The 22122-nt window shown below is 36.1% G+C and overlaps 1 pseudogene; it reads left to right on the top strand.

Moving 5' to 3' along the window:
- Nucleotides 1–6255: 6255 nt before the first annotated feature.
- Nucleotides 6256–17516, top strand: LOC149571118 (eukaryotic translation initiation factor 3 subunit B-like; annotated as a pseudogene).
- Nucleotides 17517–22122: the final 4606 nt, after the last annotated feature.

Here is a 22122-nt window from a genome sequence, read left to right as displayed (position 1 = left end):
GGATCCACAAGTGGTCAATCTCGTGTCATGCCCATAGGATCATTAGTCTATCCTCAATTTGACACAGCCACCACCAAATCCAGCACATAGGAAAGCAAAACTCTTACTTTTTGACAGCATGCCCTTGAAGTCTTCCATCCACAGGAAAGCCAAAAATCTCTAGCCAATCCTCCTTAGGTCTGTCATACAGCTTTGACTCTTCCTAGAAAATCTTTCATCAGCCAATCCAAAATCTGCGCTTAACCCAAATCCAACCATGAGCTTCCGTGTTCATCCATATGCAAGACCCCATCCCCATCAAACTCATCATCAAAGCATGAAGTACCAATCCTATCATGATGTGTTTGGTCGCATTGTCCTTGCTCCTGCCACCTCCTACTCCAATGATGATGAAAATCTTGTTGACTATGACGGGTATATTAAAAGCCTTAGAAACATTCCCCCAAGCATCCCCCAAAATCCAAGAGTTATTCCAAACTATCTAGTCACGCCATCTGATATTCCAGCTTCCCCTCCATCACCCCATCAACCAAGCTTCCAATCTTCCACCCCCATCACACTAGCTATTCCTGTCAATCCACCTCCACCTTCGACACACGAGTCTCCAAGGAATCTCCTAGAGGAAATACAAGAAAAGTCACCTCCAATAGTCAATAAGCCATGTCATCTAATCCAACCATGTGAAGTAGTCAGTGATGAAGCTTCCCCATCTATAATATCACCTCCATCTCCCATAGCTATCATCCCCATACCATCCATCAAATTGCTTAAAATCCTTCCACTTCCTACAAGCATCAAAATCCCACCACCTGTCAAATCCCTCCAAATCCTATCCACATCGCCTCCAAGCATTTCCCAAATCTCTCGTAATGACCCTTATGCATTCATCTTCTACTCACCCATCTCCACTACTGAATCTCCCATCTATCCATCCGCTGCCTTTGAAGAATCCATCCCTTCACCTCCTATCGCACCATCCACTTCAAACCAATCCTATCAAGATCCTGCCCAAAAGCTTGTTGACATCCCCCAAAGCATAAATGAAGATATCAACGTACCATGTCTTCCATCCATAGTGTAGTCACCATCTCCTCCATCTCCAGAACCTCAAGCCATATCTCCTCCACTAAAAGATATCTTGTCATCCCACCAGCTACATCAAGATCCTATCCTTCCATCTCCCCCGCTCCATGCTTCCATCTTACCACCTATCCAAGCTATTCCACCATCTATAATCTACCATCTTGGTTCACTTACATTCATCCACGGTGGCCCTCTCTCAGCAGAAGAATTAAGAACAGTATCTCCCCATTGCAATACACCTAATAAATCACTTCTACCATTTTCTGCAAGCAAAAAGTTTCCTCAGCTTGTTCAAATGCTCAATCGATGGCATTATCAAGGTCAAGGTTTAGGACCACAAGAGCAAGGAATCAGAGAGCCTATTATTGCACAAAAAAATCTAGGATTTCATGGTCTTGGACATGAGTCCAAAGGCTCACCATCTAAAGGTGTTGGTACACCACACCCCCAAACCAAGCCTATCTCCAAGCCCACCATGCCAGCCTCCCATCACTCCTTCAAGAAATCTTATGTCATCCCCCCTCCACCATCTTTGCAACCCAAAACAACCTACCATATCCCCCCTTCATCCGCTAAATCCATTTTGGGACCCTATGTCCCAAAATCTACCATCCTCCATCCTTCTATCAGCCATCATAAAAATCCTATTCCATCCATTTCTATGCAAGATCAACAAAGGCACATATCAGGGCACATCATCCATCATCATCCCCCTACATGCTCTTTCATATCCTCTCCGTCTCACAAAGCTTCTCCTAACCATCTTCCCAAAGCTTACCACAAAAATGTGAATGCCAACTTCAAAATGCATAAAGCTAAAAATCCACATCCTAGGCAATCATATGTCTATTCTAAAAGACATACTCCAAAAAGGTAAAATCCAATCAAAGAATGCAAAACAATGCAACAGCCTATGAAAAGAAAATCCAAAACCATGTGGATCCCCAAGAAAAAAGTTGAAACCCAATGCATAATGGCATCCACCATTGCTAATCCCCCATCTAGTGACTCATGTCCCCCATCTCCTAACTCCATCTTGGGTGCCTATATCCCCAAGCACGCTTCCACAAATCCTCCATCACACCCACATCTACCATCTATCCCCCATATGCTCTTTTCACACCCATCCCAACATGTGCCAATGTTGCTCTTGCAAGCATCCCCATCTCATGCTCCTTTCCAACCTTTTCATCCCTCCATCTCTTACCATCAATCCCATCTAATCCAATCTATTGCATAAATCACACATCCGGTGTACCAACAAATAGCAACAAAATTGAACATTCCAACAGCTAGTGAAAAATCCCAAAAAAGCCAAAATAGCTGAAGAAAGCCAAAATCATTCCAGCTAAGTCCAAAGTCAAAAAGTCAAAAAAAAATTAAAGAAAAATAAAGCGTCCACTGGTAAAAACTTGGCAATTCAGGCACCTTGGACAAGTACCATGATGAAAACTTGGCAAACAAGCGTCATGCGTAATCCTGCCATCCCCAGCTTAGCCTATCACCCTCATGCTTTTGGTCATCTCTTGACATCCAGCTCCATCTTCCAATCTATCCACCTATCCTCCATCCTCCAGCTTCCATCTCACACCATCCACTAATCTCCTGCAACTTCAGCCAATCATCCCAGCTATCATCCATCTCCCTAGCCCCTTCAACTTTTTCCATCCTAGCTTCAATCCTATCACATCCATCATAAGACCACCTTCTGCATGTTATCTTCTGATTGGGGGCACTATATTCCTTGGAGATCTTGTCTTGTCCATCCTCCCTTGTCATTGCTATCTAGCTCTAGGCTATCCTCATGCAAACCCAATGTCATCTCTTTATATCTATCATAATCCTAGCTATCTACCATCCTATCCATCCATCTCATCCTGCTCCTCTAGCTATCCTTGGTCACAAAATATCTCCTCATCATTGGATGCATCCTACCAAATCCATATCTTTCGCTATCACCCCACCCTTAGCTTTTGCATCTTGCACAACATCGAACCATCCCGCTATCCTCTCATCCTGAGCTTTTTATCCATCTGTATCATACCTATCATTGGTCTGTTAGCTTGTACCATATCTTGATTAGCCCGCTTGTAAATATCTTGGTCTGTCAGCTTGTACATCCTCTTTAGCTTAGTACCATTGTATCTATCCAACTTTCGTGTTCGTTCCTCCTTGATTAGCATCTTGCACACATCGCACAACCCTTGGTTAGCTATTCCAATGCATCCTTTAGCTAGATCTACTGTCACCAAAGTGCTATCCTTCTTAGTTCAGCTTGCCAGACGCATCACCCATCCAGATCCATCAGCTTAGGTGCTCTTCGATAGATCCTTGTAGGATATAGCTTTCCTCATGTCTGATCTTGGTCCGTTAGTACCTCGTCCTACCCATCTCGTTGGCAAATGGTTCTCTTTTGGATTTTCGCTTTCTTTTGATTTGGAATCTTCCCTTTTGGGTCTTGAAATATCTTTTCCAAGCAATCTTTTTTTGTTTCCTCCTCAAGGTTGCCACGATCTTCCATATCATGGTATGCTACGAATGGGGCAATCTGAGCGTAAGGTCTTGATCAAGTCTTTTGTTTATTTTTTTCTTTTCTGCTTGTGGGTTACCCAGTGTTGGTTCCACACTGCTTCCTCTTGGACTCATGTGTGATGCTGGGGCAATCCTTGCATGTTTGTTTTGAGTCAGTCCGTCAGTCCTCTGGACAGTTGGTGAAAAGGCCTTGATGTTCTTGGTAACCTTGGCAATTAACCAACAGTCCTATAGAAAATCTAGTGCTCAACTACGTGGTGGTACTTCTCTTTGAAGTATCCCCCCCGCTCAAAAAGCTTCAATAGTTTTCCTTCATCTCCATTATCCCCCATCCATATCTAGCATCTGTCTCTCCTACCCCACCTTATGCATCAGTATCTCTTTGAATCACTCATCACTCTTAGCTTTAGGGATCCATAATCCTAGTCTTAGGGATCCACCAATCCAAATCAATCCACCAAGCCTCATCTTTCGAGATCCACAATCCTAGTCCTAGGGATCTCCGAAACCCATCTTCCACCAATCTAACTCTTTGAAATCCTGTTGCATCAGCTTTATAATCCCCTCATCCATCTCCCTATCCTGGATTCCTTTTTTTATAGCGCTTTGCTCCTTCATCCTCCACCTTCCCTAAAGTCTTAAGCTTGCTTCCTCTTCTGCATCTGATTCTCCTTTATCATTCTCCCATAGTGAGAGTTTGAGCTAATTCAGCCCCTTCTCTTTGCCAATCTGAGTTTCCTTGCTCGTCCGAGATTCTTGTACTTTTCAAGAAGCCATCAAGCCTCGCTTTCTCTCCCTGCTACCTTCTTGAGGGGGCATCTCACAGTCCATTCTCTCCTCTTCTGCTCTAGCATTGGGCATCTTATTTTCTTATCTTTGATGCCATGCCACTTGCGGCATCACATCAAAGAGGGGCAAAATGTAGACACCTAAAAACCTTTAGAAAATAAAGTGTTTTTATTTTCTGAAAAAGTCTTGATGACATCATCATTTATTAATTAATTATTTATTTAATTAATTAATTTATTTTTATGCCATTAAATCCCTTTATCTTAATTAAAAATATTTAATTAAGGAATCCCTCCCAAAAATGTTTAAATCTTATTTAAACATTATTTCTTTATTTATTAATTATTTAATTAATAAATTGACCAAAAATCCTAAAATAAATAATTTATTTATTTTTTTCCCAAAAGTTGGCCAATTTCCTTAAGACCACTAACCTCTTCCAAAATCTTCTAATCCTTCTTTAATTTTAATTAAAGGCTAATCCCATCATTTCTTACCCCTAATCCCAACTCACAATATTTAATTAAGATTAAATATTAATCCTCATGTTTATTAAAAAAGTTTTAATAAATATCTCCTCAACCCAAACCCTTGAAATAAATAAAACTTTATTTATTTTCTAAAAATCTAATTTATCCTCATCCCAAGAAGTTTTAGACTCTTCTAGAAAGTCTTCATCCTCATCCTAGGAAATTCTAGACTATTCTAGAAAGTCTTTATCCTCATCCAAAGTCTAGACTCTTCTAGAAGATGTCTTTAAACCTAATCCTAATCCCCTCCTAACCTTGTCACATTCCCTAAACATGGGTTAAAACTTACTAACCCAAGCCAAAGTTAACAAATATCTCCTCCTTCACCCACCCTCATTAAATGCCATCCACTTGCCTATCCCTAAGCTAATCCTAAACCATCCTAATCCATCCTCTAATCATTTGCACAAGCCTAAGCAAGATTAAAACCTTCCTAATCAAGTTCAAGTCGAAATTTTTCTCATCACCCTCAAAATATCTCAACCATAAAACTTTATGAAGTCCACTAGGTCATAAATGACTCTTACAAGCCCTTTTATTGCTCTTACAAGTCATTATGAGGGTCTTTATGAAGATTTTATCCCTTGAGCCTCCTTTGTTGACTCATCCTTCCCCTTTTCTCCATCCTCTCACCATGTGACATGTGTCACTCCTTGATTGGCTATAAGGAAGCACAATCCATGTGTTCTCCTCTCATGCAATCTAAACCCTCCATGAGCTTTTTCCCATCCTTGCATCCTAGCCCTTGATCCCTCAAGCCCTTTGCCTATTTAAGGAATCCTCTCCCAAGCCATTTTAACACAATTCATGAAGTAAAGTTATAATGCTATTTTGAGAGCCAAATCCATACTAAAGCCATCTATCCACACCAAAAATCCACAATCATCCATTGAAGCCTTTGGAAGCATATTGAGCATACGTCCTATCCATTTAGATAAAGCCACTCAACAAGAGAGCTTCTTATTAAGAGAGTCCATTAATGGCTCATATTCTCAATTGAGAGCTCATCTTAGTCTATCTTGAAGTTTATGAATTTTGTTTAGTTTGTAGAAGCTTTATTTAAATTTGGTTTCTATTAGCATACTAACATTGCTCATATACAATAGTAGCCATGAGCCTAGCAACCTAAGAGACACACATGTATTTCAGCAAGGGAGATACTATATGATAAAGAATTCCTAAGAAATACCGTCTTCTTATTAGAAAACATGGTTGAGATTCTAAGTAGAGGTCATTTTTTAATATATTTCATTGGAAATGTCTTGTGAATTTTCTCTAACACTAGAATGCCTTTTTTTCAAGAGGGTTACTATAAAACATCTTTGATATGAGGACTGGTATCATAACCAAAGATTTTAAAGGAAGTGCTGATGATTTTGTGACTAGTGGAATTGGAAGAGTTGTTTGTGTGTCATGGCCTATATTTAGGTAATTCTTTGAAATTTTTGAAGTATAAGCATATCAAATGTATTGGTTTTTCTTGTATCTCTCATTTAGCAGTGAGTCTTTCTAATTTGATGCAAATCAAATCTAACCAGATGAGCAAGTGGTAGAGATGATAAATATTTTGCTAGGATTGGAAAAAAAAATGTGATTTGTATTTATGAAATAGATATAATGGCTCTCCTTGAGATGAAATTTCTGAAAGTTTGGAATGTAAATGATTTTAGTTGGTCTCCAATAGATCCAATACTATCACTATTTGTGCCAGAAGGAGGTGGTGGAAACCAACCTACAAGAGTGAGCTTTTAAACATTGTTACTCTAACAAATCCTGATTTATCAATTTATAATCATATTGTATGCTTTTATTTGAAAGTTTCATTAAGAACATTGAACAAGTGAACAAAATTGGTATGCTTTATTAGGCCTTGGTTTTGATAGTTGCTTTAAATAAGTGCCATTTTTCTTAGGTTAGTCTTGTGCAAATTCCTAGAAGGGAAGAACTGAGCTAGAAAAATCTCTCTAGTGTAAGAGATTTCAAGATGTATTGGCAAGTAATAAAGATTACCTTACAGTGAAAGTGGATAAATTATCGGCTTTAAGCTTTTCTGTATCAAGGAAAGAGATATTCCTATAGAAGTGTTAGAATTAGAAAAGAAGAATGACAAAATTGTTGCATTTTCTTAGGAGCCCCAAAGGCACATATTTTCTATTATTCATGGAGATGGGAATAACTCAGATGTCATTTTCTATTCAATGAAGAGCCCTAATAATGTTGGTTAGATTTCAAAACTTTCCACTAGTAAAGGAAGATAAACACACACACTTTTTTGGTCTCCCATTGGGCACTTTATTATTTTGGCAGGCTGAAAACTCACAATGGCCAGCTTGAATTTTACATTTTTCAAAACTTTCCATTATTAAAGGAAGATAAAAAAATGCACTTTTCTGGTCTCCCATTGGGCACTTTATTATTTTGGCAAGCTAAAAACTCATAATGGCCAACTATAATTTTACAATGTGGATGAGCTTGAGACAATGGCAACTGGTGAGCATTTCATGATGACCAATATTGAGTGGGATCCTACTAGAAGGTAATTTTTTCAATCCTAATATTACATAAATTATCTTTTTTATTTGTTGTTGTATGCTCTTCTAATAGTTGCTAATACACTGTCTATGTATAGATATGTGGCAACTTATGTCAAAATAGTTCATGAAATGGAAAATGGTTTCAATGTATGGTCATTCAATGCAAATCTATTATATCATGTTTTTCAAGACCATTTTTACCAGGTAAGAACCAAAAAACATGTTGAAAGCCATGCTGCACTAGTTAAAACTATAGGTTTAATTGCTCTATATTCATATACACCTTTACTACTATTCATAACTATTATGGTACCCAAGGACACCCTCACTATTAAGTCCAAAAAAAGAAGGGGAGATTGTAGAGAATTTGAAAAAGTATAGCAAGAAATATGAGGCTGAGGATTAGGATGTCTCATTATTGTTAAGTGAACAAGATAGGGAGAAACAAAAGAAGTTATAGGAGGAATGATAGGGCTAAGTCAATAAATAGAATGTCAAAAATTTAATGTAGTAGGTTGGTTGCCCCTGGAGCCAAACACCCACCTACCCACCTAATAGCATTCAACTCGGTAGGTGAGTTCAAATTTGAAATGAGAGGGAAAACATATTTTCGAAGACAAAAGAAATGAATTAGTTTCATTCAGGTGTGGAACAATTGTTAAAGAGAGTAGAGTAGAGTAGAGCACAAAGTAGAGAAGGAAGTCGATCAATAGATCAAGTCAGAGTTCAGAAGACAGAAGGAAGTTTCAGTTTCATGTTTGTAGTTGCACATGTTGGATCCTTCTATAATTTTGTAAGTTCATCTTTTTTATTTTTCCTATGAAGAAATGATTTCTCTAGGCATTGTTGTATGCAACTATTAGTGCTGTAAGTTAGAAATTTAAAGTTTTATAAATTTGAGGTTTTTAGAGTTTTTTGGTTGAAGCCAAATGCTCCTAAATTTTGTAATAGTTTTATCTTATTTGAATAGAAAGCAAGCAAGCAAGTAGACATACAAATATTTATTATTCTGTTCTTCTATTTGTCATTACATGGTATTTTGCATTTGAGAAGTTCATATTTAAAAGCTTGATCCTTTGGCTTTCTACATTTTAATGGTGGAAATATCCAGGATGTAATTCTAAAATATAGCTCACTCAGTTTGTTCCTAATTAACCAAGTTCTTTCTACTATCCTCACTAAGTTCACTTGGTATCCTTGTTGATCAAGTTCACTCAGAAACCACTACATTCTCTTTGGTGAACGAGTTCACTCAATACCCTCTTGTGCTGAGTTTCTCTTAGTTTCAAGTTACTTAGCTCCTTCATGTGCTAAGTTCACTCGGCACCTACTACCTATCACTCAGTATCCATTGTGTGCAAAGAAAACTATCACTTGACACCTTCTTGTGCTGAGCAAAATTTTAAGAGTCTATGATTTATTTTTAACATTGTATTAGAGCTTTGAGGCCCTACATCTATAGTAAGTTAGGGCATTAGCTTTTCTAGGATATTTTACATGGTAGGAGATGCAAGAAAGATATGGAAGCAACCACCATCCTTTAATGGACATAATTATGAATCATTGGCAAAGAAGATGAAAAGCATAATGGTATCTAATGACTTGTGGGAGTTTTTTATCAATGGGTTTAATGATGTTACAATCCCACTAGTGTATGCTACCCTCACAAACCCACATAAGACTCAATTGAAAGAGTCAAGGAGAAAGGATGCAAAGGCACTAAGTTTGATTGAGGTAGAAATGCCAGAGACAATTTTTTCCAAGATTGCAATAGCAAATCATGCAAAGGAAGCATGGGATATCCTTGAGATGAACTTCATGGGGATTGATAAGGTTAGAGTAGTGAAGCTAAAAATGATCAGAAGGGAGTTTGAGAACATTTAGATGAGGGATAATAAACCTATTATGCAGTTTAGCTCATGAATCTCGACTTTGATAAACTAGCTCAAATCAAATGGAGAAGATTATGAAGAGTGGAGGATTGTGGAAAATACATTGAGGAGTTTACCTTAGAAATATGAAAATCTTGTGATGACCATAGTGGAAGCAAAGGACCTCACCACATGACTTGATGGGAACTCTTCAAAACCATGAGCACTGGATAAACATATCAGCAACAACTTCCCAAGAGTAGTCTTTCAAGGCTCAAGAGAATTCAAGAGGTAGGGGAGAGGAAGAAATGGCTCCAGTAGAGGCTCAAGAAGTAGAGCTCATGGAAGGAATGGTTAAAGGGTATAAAAAGCTTAGGATGAGCAAGCAACCAAGAGGGAGAAATGATGCAGGAGCATCTTGGGGTAGTTGGCTATCCTGCATGATTAAGAGATTTTGGTGGGGTTGAGTGGACCTATTTGGCTCTTAGGTAGTTAATTTTGATGTATTTAATAATTATTATAAGCCTTTAAAGGCATTTGGTATTTAATTCCTGTTGGAGTTTGACTTGTGTCTTTGCAAGTAGTTAATGTGAGGGATATTTAATTTGTAGCATACTAGGATAACTTGTGTCTTAGATTGGTATAAGTAGGGGTGTGGTGAAGTATTTAGTCATTATTCATCCATCTTAGAGAAGAGGAGGTGGTAGAGGAGAAAATTTTGAAGAGAGCTAGTAGTTGAGGCTTTGGAAACAAGGAGATTGCTTGGTGGCTTGCGAGCACAAGTTGAGATCTTAGAGGTTTCTACTAGAGTGTGGATTTGGACTAGCTAGGGTTTGGATTGAATCTTGAGGGATCTTGTAGAACTATTACTTACTTTGTATTTGGCTATAACTAGGAAGGCCTTACAACCCAACACATTGCATGTAATTAGTTATTTTATGAATAAAGAGTTGTGACTTGGCTTCAAATCTTGCATTGTTATTGTGTTTTCACCATGTGGTTATTTGCTGGGGGCACGAACATCTCCTTTGGGAATTATCCAACCTTGCATTGCATCAAGTGGTATCAAAGTCAAGATTTTTCTTGAGTGTGTAGACTGAGTGCCAAAGTTGAGGCAATTTGCACTAGGGTTTTGTGAAGTGGATTTATTAGGGTTTGCAAAAATCTTGGAAGATGCCTCTAAGAAGATTGGACCCTAGGGCTATTGATGATCTTAGTGATGTTGTAGAAGAAAGGATATCCAAGAAGGTTAAAGTAGATTTTAGATCTAAAATAGAGGAGGTTACAACCACTTTTAGATCTGAGATGGCATTGATGAAGAGTGATATGATCATTGAGATCATAAGTGCTATAGGTGGTGTACCTCAGCATATGGGTACTGAAGATGGTTATGAAGAAGTTTTTGAAGACTTTGAATTTTTTGGATTGAGTGGTGAGGCTAGAACTGGTTGTGTGGAGAGACCTATGGGAAATAGGGTTAGTTAGTTTGCTAGGCCTAGATCTTAGTTGAAGTTGAAGCATAAGATGGAGGTTTCTAATTTCTTAGGTACTTTGAATCCTGAAGACTTGATTGATTGGATTGGTGAATTGGAAGAATAATTTGAGCTTGAGGATATTGAGGATCCACTTAGAGTGAGATTGGCACAAACTAAGCTAAAGGGACATGCTGCTCTTTGGTGGAAAGAATTGCAAAGAGACAAAGAAGAAGAAGGTGAATTTAAGATCACTAGATGGAGATTGATGGTGACTAAGTTAAAGGATAAGTTCATTCCTACTAATTATGAAATTGAGTTATTTAAGAGGTTGTAGAATTTTAAGTAGAAGGATATGACTATGAAAGATTATATCAAGGAGTTCTACAAGTTGACTATTCAGTTTGGTCATAGAGAATTTTTAAAGGAAAGGTAGTGCAGTACATTAATGGTTTGAGATTTAATATTCAAAATGACATTGGTATATTGAATATTTTTTTAGTTGAGGATACTTATTAGTATCCTTTGAGAGGAGAGGAGAAGCTAAATAGGAAGAATCAAGGTAGTTCTAGAGGGAAGGAGAAGCAAGATAGTTTGACACAAGCTAAACCAAATGCAGAAGGTGAACCAAAACCTACTAAATAGAAAAGAAGGACAAGTGGAGGTGGGTTCAGAGATACTTGTTTCAAGTGTGGTCAAGAAGGGCATAGATCTTTTGAATGTCCAATTGGAAGGATAAATAATATTTTGAATGAGGTTGCAATCTAGGATAGTTAGCCTGAGAAAGGAGAGAGTTTTTTGGCTTAGCGAGTACTGGTTGGTCAGAGGACACTAGATTGTTGTCAAAGAACTAGTTAGTTTAGGACTTATTGTAAGTCTGGTGGTAAAGTCTGCAAGGTGATTGTAGATGGTGGTAGTATAAATAACCTTATTGCTGAAGAGATGGTTTAGAAACTTGTTTTAAAGAGAATGAGACATCCTTATCCCTATAGGATTTTCTGGTTACGAGTTGAGCATGCTTTGGAAGTGAGGTAGTAGTGCCTTGTTGATTTCTAGATTGAGCAATATAAGGATCAAGTATTGTGTGATATTATGGACATGAAAAGTTGTCATGTGTTACTTGGTAGACCTTAGTAATATGATTGCAAGGCTCTGCATGATTGTGTCATTGAGAAAGGTGGTAGGAAGAATTCCTTGATTCCTTTGCACAATGAAGAGGTCAGTTGAAGGAACCTGAGTATTGGTAGCTGAGTTGAGTTGGCAGATTCTAAAATGGTTAGCAATCAGTGTGGATAGAAAAAATGTGGAACGCCAAGGATGGAAAAGTGGAAGAAGAACAAGGGAAAGAGTGTACAAGTTGAAGACTTGGAGGAAATGTATGTGAAGAACCAGTTTGGGATTTATGTGCTGAATCCTAGAAGATGTTCTTTCAACTAATGAGAACATCTTTTCACACCTAGGGAGTCTGATGTAGGAGCATCTTGGGGTAGTTTTCTATCCTACATGATTAAGGGATTTTTATGGAGTTGAGTGGACCTATTTGGGTCTTGGGTAGTTAATTTTGATGTATTTAATAATTATTTTAAGCCTTTAAAGAAATTTTTTATTTAATTCCCATTGGAGGTTGATTTGTGGCTCTTCAAGTAGTTAATGTAAGGTATATTTAATTTTTAGCGTACTAGGACAACTTGTGGCTTAGATTGGTATAGTTAGGGGTTGGGGTGAAGTCTTTAGTCATTATTCATCCATCTTGGAGAAGAGGAGGTGGTAGAGGAGCGAATTTTGAGAGAGCTAGTAGCTAAGGCTTGGGAAACAAGGAGATTGCTTGGTGGCTTGCGAGCACAAGTTGAGATCTTGGAGGTTTCTACTAGAGTGTGGATTTGGACTAGCTAGGGTTTGGATTGGATCTTAAGGGATCTTATAGAACTATTACTTTCTTTATATTTGGCCATAATCAAAAAGGCCTTACAACCCAAAAAATTGGATGTAATTAGTTATTTTATGAATAAAGAGTTGTGACTTAGCTTCAAATCTTACATTGTTATTTTGTGTCCATTGTGTGGTTATTTGTTGGGGGCTAGGATATCTCCTTTGGGGATTCTCTAGCCTTGCATTACGTTAAGCAAGCATTCCTCAAAACAACTCTAGAAGAGGTAAGAAGAATTATAACTCCAACAAGAGCAATGTTGAATGCTACTACTATCATATGTATAGGCATTATGCAAATGAATGTTGGAAGAAGTAGGGTGATCATTCATAGAAGAATGCTAATGTGGTTGATGTGAACATGGGAAATGCAAAAAATCCCATAGCCTTCATCATATGTAATATTGGTGAAGAAGGAAGCCTTGAGGTATGGTAACTGGACAATGGTTGTAGCAACCACATGAGTGGTAATGGAAGTTTATTCTCTTTCATTGATAAGACTTTTAAGAATAAAATTAAGATGGGAAATAATGGAACCATTCCCATAGAGGGAAAATGATCTATCATGGTTTGCACCAAGCAAGGTGAGAAGAAGGAGATACATAATGTGTATTTTGCCCCTAGTATGAATCACAACTTGATGAGTGTTGGACAAATCATTCAAAATGGATACAAGGTGCTGATGGAAAATGACAAGTGTGTCATTCATGAGAAGGATGGGAGTAATAGATTACTTACAATAGTCTAAATGACAAAGAACTGAATGTTCTGGTTGAAGATAGAGACATGTTTCTCTTCTCAAGTTAGTGATGCACTTCCCAAGCATGCATGTACACTAGTACATTAGCATTTAGCTCTTAGGAGTGTGATTGAAGACCCCTCCAAGCTTTGGCATCTCAAGTATTTACATCTTGGCTTTGCTGGTTTAAATTTATTATCCAAGAAAAGAATGGTAGATGATTTTTCAAGCATAGTAGATTCTTATGACAAGTGTGAGGATTGCATTTTGGGTAAGCAATGTAGGCTTCCCTTTAATTCTAGAAATTCTAGAAGGGCTAGAGCACCATTAGAATTGGTACATTTTGATTTGGTAGGCCCTATGCAAACTACTTCTATTAGGAGGAGTACTTATTTTATGACATTCATAGATGATTTCAGTCATAGGACATGGGTGTATTTTTTGAAGAACAAATCTGAAGCATTTGATAAATTTTTTGAATTTAAAGCCCTTGCTAAAAATGAATGTGGACACTATGTAAAGGTTCTTATATTAGATAGAGGAGGGGATTATACCTCCAATATGTTTGTAAAAGTTTGTAGGCATAATGGTATAGAGAAAGATCTTACAGCTAGTTATACTCCACAAAAAAATGGAGTGGTTGAGAGGAAAAACATGACCATTTTTGAAATGGCTAGAAGCATGATGAAAGAAAAAGGGCTCCCAACTAAATATTGGGAGAAAATGTAACAAAAATAGTGTATTTGATCAATAGGTCTTCCACAAAGTCAGATCATGATAAAATTCCCCTTGAGGCTTGGTCAAGGAACAGATGGATAGTTGATCACTTGAGAGTGTTCAGATGTGTAGCATATGCACATGTGCCTAAGGAACAAAGGAAAAAATTGGATGAAAAAGGTGTGAAGTGCATCTTCATAGGGTACAACTTAGAGTCAAAGGTTTATAGGCTATATGATTTAATTGACAAGAAGATCATCATTTCAAGAGACATGGAGTTTCTTGAAAATCAGTCATGGGATGGCTTGGTAGTTGAATCCTCAAGAACTTCAAGTAAAGTGCCTACTATTGAAGAAGAAGAAAATGGAATTGGTGATCAAAAAGAAGATGGAGCAACAAATATGGATTGCAGACAAAGGCAAAAAGATAAGCAACCCTTAGCATGCCGAGCAATAGCTCCAAGCACATCAAGATAGCCTCAAGTTAGTATGAAAAATAGTAGTAGTAGCAATCCTAAAAATTTAGATCCCACTCTCACCCCCCTATTGCCAAGAAAGATTAAAAATCTAAGAGAGATATACCAAGATGAAAGGTACGATGAAGATTCAATTTTGCATTATTTTCTCATAGTGATCCAATTTTTTTTGAGGAAGCTGTGAATGAATATTAATGATGTAATTCCATGGATGAGGAAATAGATGCCATTGAAAAAAATGAGTAATGGAGTTAACTACTTTGTCTCCCAAGAAGCAAGTAATTGGAGTGAAATGGGTTTACAAGACCAAGTGCAATGCTAAAGGAAAAATAGATAGGCATAAGGCATGATTAGTGGTCAAGGGGTACAAGCAGTAGTATGGAAGAGATTATAATGAGACATATGTGCTGGTTGCAAGAATGGAAACCATGTATGCTATCATAGCAATTGCAGCGTAGCAAAAATGGAATGTATATCAAATAGATGTGAAGTTCATCTTCTTGAATGGTATATTGAAGGAAGAATTTTATGTGGAGTAGCCACCTAGTTATGAAATTATAGGTGAAGAACAAAAAGTGTATAGATTGAAGAGAGCTCTATATGAGCTCAAGCAAGCTCCATAGGCATGGTACAATAGAATTGACTCATATTTGATGAGTAATGTCTTTATAAAAAGCGATGGTGAGCCCACATTGTACATCAAAGAAACAAATGGTAATGTGTTGATTGTTGTCTTATATGTAGATGACTTAACCTTCATTGAAAATTATGATTTCCTAATTGGTGAGTTCAAAGAGGCCATAAAGAATGAATTTGAAATAATAGAGCTAGGTCTCTTGAAGTATTTTCTAGGCATAGAAGTAAAGAAAATGCATTATGGAATCTTCATCTCTCAATAAAAATATGCAAGACAGATCTTGGAGAGATTCAAAATGCAGAATAGTAAGGCAGCCCCCACACCAACAATAGTAGGTCTGAAGTTGAGCAAGGAAGATTGTAGCAAAAGTTTGAATCCAAAATTATACAAGAGAATGGTTAGAAGTTTGGTGTATTTGACTACAACTAGGCCAGACATGATGCATGCAATAAGTTTGATTTCCAGATTTATGAAAACACCAAAGGATTCCCATTGGCAAGTAGGAAAGAGGATCCTAAGGTATGTGAATGGTAACAAGGGATTTGAGATTTTGTATACTATAGATAATGATTTCAAGTTGGTTGGTTACATGGATAGTGCTTGGGCTAGAAGTTTAGATGGTAGGAAGAGCACTTCTAGATACATGTTCTATATGGGATCAGGTGCAATCTCATGGGCATCCAAGAAGCAACCCATTATTGCTTAATCTATAATAGAGATTGAATAAATAGTAGCGAATGCAACAACATGTCAAGCTATTTGGTTAAGAAGGATCTTGATAGATTTAAATGAAAGGCAAGAGGATAGAACCACAATATTTTGTGACATCTCCTCAAATGTACTATTTAAGAATCTAGTCTTCCATGGGAGAAGCAAGCATATAGAGATCATATATCACTTCATCAGAGAGTTGGTGGAGAATGGGGATATCAAGATGGAATTCTACATGTCTGAGTAGTAGCTAGCAACATCTTTACTAAGCCCTTAGGCATTGAAACTTTTGTGCACCTAAGAGAGAGTCTTGGTGTAGTTAATTTGGATTACGAGTGGTCCTTTATTGTTTGGCTCAGAACAAAGGGGGAGTGTTAGAAATTTAATATAGTAGGTTGGTTTCCCCTTAAGCCAAATGCCTACCTACCTCTGTGACAATGTTCAACTCAGTAAGTGAGTTGAAATTTGAAATGAGAGGGAAAACATTTTTTCGAAGAAGACAAAAGGAATGAATCAGTTTCATTCGGGTGTGGAAAAATTGTTGAAGAGAGCAGAGCAAAGTAGAGTACAAAGTTGACAAGGAAGTCAATCAACAGATCAAGTCAAAGTTTAAAAGATAGAAGGAAATTTTAGTTTCGTGTTTGTAATTGCACATGTGAGATCTTTTTGTTATTCTTTAAGTACATCTTTTTGACCTATCCTATGAAGTAGTGATTGCTCCAGGCATTGTGTTATGTAGCCATTAGTGTTGTAATTTTGAGGTTTAAAGTTTTATTAGTTTGAATTTTTTAGGGTTTTCTAGTTGAAGTTGAATACTCCTAGATTTTTTAATTATTTTATCTTATTTGAATAGAAAGCAAGAAAGCAAGTAGACATACAAATCTTTGTTGTTCCCTTCTTCTATTCGTCATTGTATGGTATTTTGGATTTTAGAAGTTCATATTTGAAAGATTCATCCTTTGGCTCTCTGCATTTTAATGGTGGAAATATCCAGGCTATAAATCTAAAATACAACCCACTCAGTTTGTTCCTTAACCGTGTTCTTTCTCTGTTATCCTCAACAAGTTCACTTGGTATCCTTGTTGACTGAGTTCACTTGGTAACCATTGAGCCAAGCTCCACCTTCTCTTCAGTGACTGAGTTCACTTGGTAACCATTGAGCCAAGTTTCCCTTAGTGTCGAGTTACTCAGCTCCATGTGCCAAGTTACTCGGCTCCTTCATGTGTCGAGTTCACTTGGAACCTACTGCCTATCACTCGACATCCATTGCATGATGAGAAAATTGTCACTCGACAACTTCTTGTGCTGAGAAAATTTTTAAGAGTTTGTGATTTATTTTTCATATAGAATTGTTTACTTAAAAAAGAGATATTACTTCAGCAAGCATTGCGTGATGGAGAGCACAGTGATGAAGATGAAGAATATGAAGTAGAAGAAGTGGAAGCTGAAGAGGTATTAGATGTTATAGAAGAGATTGCTTCATACACTTTTGAGGACTAAAGTACTATAAAATATGTTGCTAATATTAGTCCCATTCAAGGAAGTGTACAATCATGTATTTATATAGGTAGATGCCTCGGATTGTGCGGTAATTTTTCTTATTTTATAGACACATTTTTATGATGGAAATACTTCAAAATTTTGTTTCATTGAGTTGTTAAATTATTAAATTTAATATGAAGAAACTCTAGAAAGAAATCTTTTGTTTTTGTTCAATGATTGAATAGATTCATAGATGTGGTTACATTGTTACATTTTTTCAACTTTTATTAAGAAAAACATAGGTAATGTTTTGTTATTATGGAAGGTACATTCATGAAGTATTGGGTTACTTGGATTTTTTTCAATGTAATCTTTAGTGAGTTCACATGCCATTTGCTTTGATTTTGATTCTTTTCAAGGACAACACAAATATTTGATGCTAATGTATAGGAGGCAACCAATTTTTTTCTTGTTACGAGACATTTAGAGGGTACAACTTCTTGGCTTAGAAATTTGTATTTTGATAAGACTTTAAGTGGCACTCCTTTGAATTGAAAGATTATATAAATAACATAGAACTCCTAAATCAAGATTGATGAAATTTTGATAGCATTATTTGCAAAGAAATCACTATTTATTCATCTATTTTGTGATAAATTAATTGATAGGGAATTTTCTTGGCCATTTTGATTCCCTAATAAGGTGAGTAGGTGTGGTAGATTCCATGCCTATCAAGCATAAATTTTAAGCTAGACAGGAGGAGTTTAGCTAGTCTTCTTTCTAAATGAAGATGTCAGGATTGTTGGGTGTTTGATCCTTGTTAAAAATGTTTTGGGGGGAAAGCCTTCATTATTTTTGAAAACAATGGTATCCTTAGGTTCTTATTAATATCTCTCTCACTGGGATTAAGGCCAAATCTTTCTCATTGTTACTTATCAATACCTCTGTTACTTGCACAAAACTCACTACCCATACTTGCCAAACCATCACCATCTACATCACATTATGCCTAACTGGCCCACAACTCATTCCTTGTCACCTTTTGTTGAGGGGATTAGATGATGAAATTTCCTTTATATATTCATCCTTTACATTTGAGATAGATACTATAAATTTCTCTTGGTGAATGTGGTGTGAGAGAAGGAACTAATGGTTGTATGGAATGGCTGTAAAAACTTTCAATTTTTTTGCCAATTCAAGGAGATGAGTGACCAATAGAAGAAATCACTTGGTAGAAGCAAGAGTTGAGTGATAGCTGGGAGTGCCAAGTTTATTGGTACCTATAGTGACCGAGTAACATTGATCAACACTAAGAAGCTAGGATAACAAAGGAACTAAGTGAGCTTAGAAAACTCAATCGGGTAAGGACTGAGTCAACTTAGTTAACACAACTCAATCAACATAACTAGGTGGAGGATTAAAAAGATCAAATTTCCACAATCCATTACATAATATATTTGTTTCTAGATTTGATTGTGTAGATATTTTTACCATCAACGTTTCAAATCACACTACATGATCCATCATCAGGATGAAAATAGAGCAAGAGATGTAAAACAAAATGAGTTGCAGAAGTTGACTGACCCAAAAGATAAAGGTACCAAGAGGAAGAGAGATTGCACGCTAACCAAAGGAGGAAAGAAGGTTGGACAAGGAACCAACAAGGGAACACTCCACACACAGCAAGAAATAAAGAACATAAAATCAAAAAAAAGACCAAGAAATCAATCAAATGTTGGAAAAGTAATGACATCACTAACCAATTCTTAGAACATAAGAAATATGCACAGACAAACAAATAAATAATAAAAAGAAAACCTATGAAAAAACAATAAATATAAGCAAATGAAGCAAGCGAGTAATATTACCAAGATATATAATCATATAAGGAGACTATGTAAGAAAGAGTGTGTGAAAGTGAGAGGTAAAAAATGGGCAACCAACACTAAGAAACACAAAAAAATAGTAATAAATAAGAACAAGAAAAAAACACAATAAGAAACAAATAAAAATGAAAAGAAAGTTCAAAAATACATATAACCAAATAAAAACAACAATCACTATATATATATATATATATATATATATAGCTAAATAAGACATGTGCACACATAATATAACAAGTGTATGTGTGTGCATGTATTTTATTTAACACGATTGTTAATAGATAAACATAGAAAGAAACCAAAACTAAACAACCAAAAAATAAAAAGGTAGCTAATTAATACACATTAACAAATATACAAAACAAACACTATATATATATATATATATATATATATATATATATATATATATATATATATATATATATATATATATATATATATATATATCAAACACATGTACACATAGTGTAACTACTATGTGCATGCTCCAAAAATATGTACATGCCAACGCATATATATATATATATATATATATATATAGGAAAGTATATAAAATAAAAGTAAAAACATATCTCTATATAACCTGTTGAATAAAACCTATGTACACGAGATAAGGTGTGTGTACGCATTTTATTTAACTAGTTATATATATATATATATATATATATATATATATATATATATATATATATATATATGCCACAAATATATAAAATATATAGAGAAAGAAAAATGTATCAAATATCTAATGTTATATATATAGATAGATAGATAGATAGATAGATAGAGAGAGAGAGAGAGAGAGAGAGAGAGAGAGAGAGAGAGAGAGAGAGAGAGAGAGTATGCGACAAATATCGAAAGATATATATATATATATATATATCAAGGTAATAATATATAAGTATGAAATAGAAACCTATATGACATATTGAATAAGACAAATGCACACGAGATATGGTGTGTGTATGTGTTTTATTTAACATGTGATATATATATATATATATATATATATATATATATATATATATATAATAATGCAAAAAAATTAAGAAATTTTTTTTAAAAAAAATAAAAAATAAAAAATGAAAAAATAAAATAAAGAATTATGCAATGCTTGAAAACCCTAAGAAGAAAACAAGGAAGAGAGAAAAAAAAGCAACAAGAAATTAAAAACTCAAGACAAAGAAGAAGCACTAAAGCAACACATAGACCAAAACAAGACGCAAAAAGGAGAAAATGAAGGGAAAGAGAGAAACCCACCGGTGGAGAGGGGAAGCGACCAAGCAGGATGGAGAGGGAGGGGGGGTTAGAGAGCAGGATTACCCCTCATGACAATGGTCATTGCACCTCGAGGTTAACATTGGTTGCCACAAGGGATTGAGGGTCCAACCATCATCACGATTAAAGTTGATGGGGTGGTTATAGATCTCAACGGCTTCCTTAAGCTTCCGTTTGAAATAGTTGTCCTCATTGGCTAGGATCTGCGTGTTTTCCAAACAGATGTGGTGTTTGGAAGAGAAAGAATGCTCAGCTAGGGCTGATTTGCAAACCTTATCATGTCGAATGTCTGCAATGTGCTCTTTTATCCGAGTATGGAAAGAGCGACCAGTTTCGCCAATATAAGGAGTCCCACAGGAGCAAGCAACTTTGTAGACCCCTGAGTTAGAATATGCATCTCTTAAGTCTTTTAGAGGTGGGACATGGTTTCTAATCTTGGATAGGGGTTTGAAAGGTTTGAGAGTAGCTTTCAAACCCCTATCCAAGATTAGAAACCATGTCCCACCTCTAAAAGACTTAAGAGATGCATATTCTAACTCAGGGGTCTACAAAGTTGCTTGCTCCTGTGGGACTCCTTATATTGGCGAAACTGGTCGCTCTTTCCATACTCGGATAAAAGAGCACATTGCAGACATTCGACATGATAGGGTTTGCAAATCAGCCCTAGCTGAGTATTCTTTCTCTTCCAAACACCACATCTGTTTGGAAAACACGCAGATCCTAGCCAATGAGGACAACTATTTCAAACGGAAGCTTAAGGAAGCCGTTGAGATCTATAACCACCCCATCAACTTTAATCGTGATGATGGTTGGACCCTCAATCCCTTGTGGCAACCAATGTTAACCTCGAGGTGCAATGACCATTGTCATGAGGGGTAATCCTGCTCTCTAACCCCCCCTCCCTCTCCATCCTGCTTGGTCGCTTCCCCTCTCCACCGGTGGGTTTCTCTCTTTCCCTTCATTTTCTCCTTTTTGCATCTTATTTCAGTCTATGTGTTGCTTTCATGCTTCTTCTTTGTCTTGAGTTTTTAATTTCTTGTTGCTTTGTTTTCTCTCCTCCTTGTTTTCTTCTTAGGGTTTTCAAGCATTGCATAATTCTTTATTTTATTTTTTTCATTTTTTATTTTTATTTTTTTATTTTTTTATTTTTTTTATTTCTTAATTTTTTTGCATTATTATATATATATATCACATGTTAAATAAAACACATACACATACCATATCTCATGTGCATTTGTCTTATTCAATATGTCATATAGGTTTCTGTTTCATACTTATATATTATTACCTTGATATATATATATATATATATATATATATATATATATATCTTTCGATATTTGTCGCATATACTCTCTCTCTCTCTCTCTACCCCTCTCTCTCTCTCTATATATATATATATATAACATTAGATATTTGATACATTTTTCTATCTTTCTCTATATATTTTATATATT

Source organism: Cupressus sempervirens, chromosome 2, assembly GCF_028749045.1.
Source record: "Cupressus sempervirens isolate cs-2001-9-10 chromosome 2, ASM2874904v1, whole genome shotgun sequence".
Lineage (NCBI taxonomy): Eukaryota > Viridiplantae > Streptophyta > Pinopsida > Cupressales > Cupressaceae > Cupressus > Cupressus sempervirens.
This window is presented reverse-complemented; position numbering and strand designations above follow the sequence as displayed.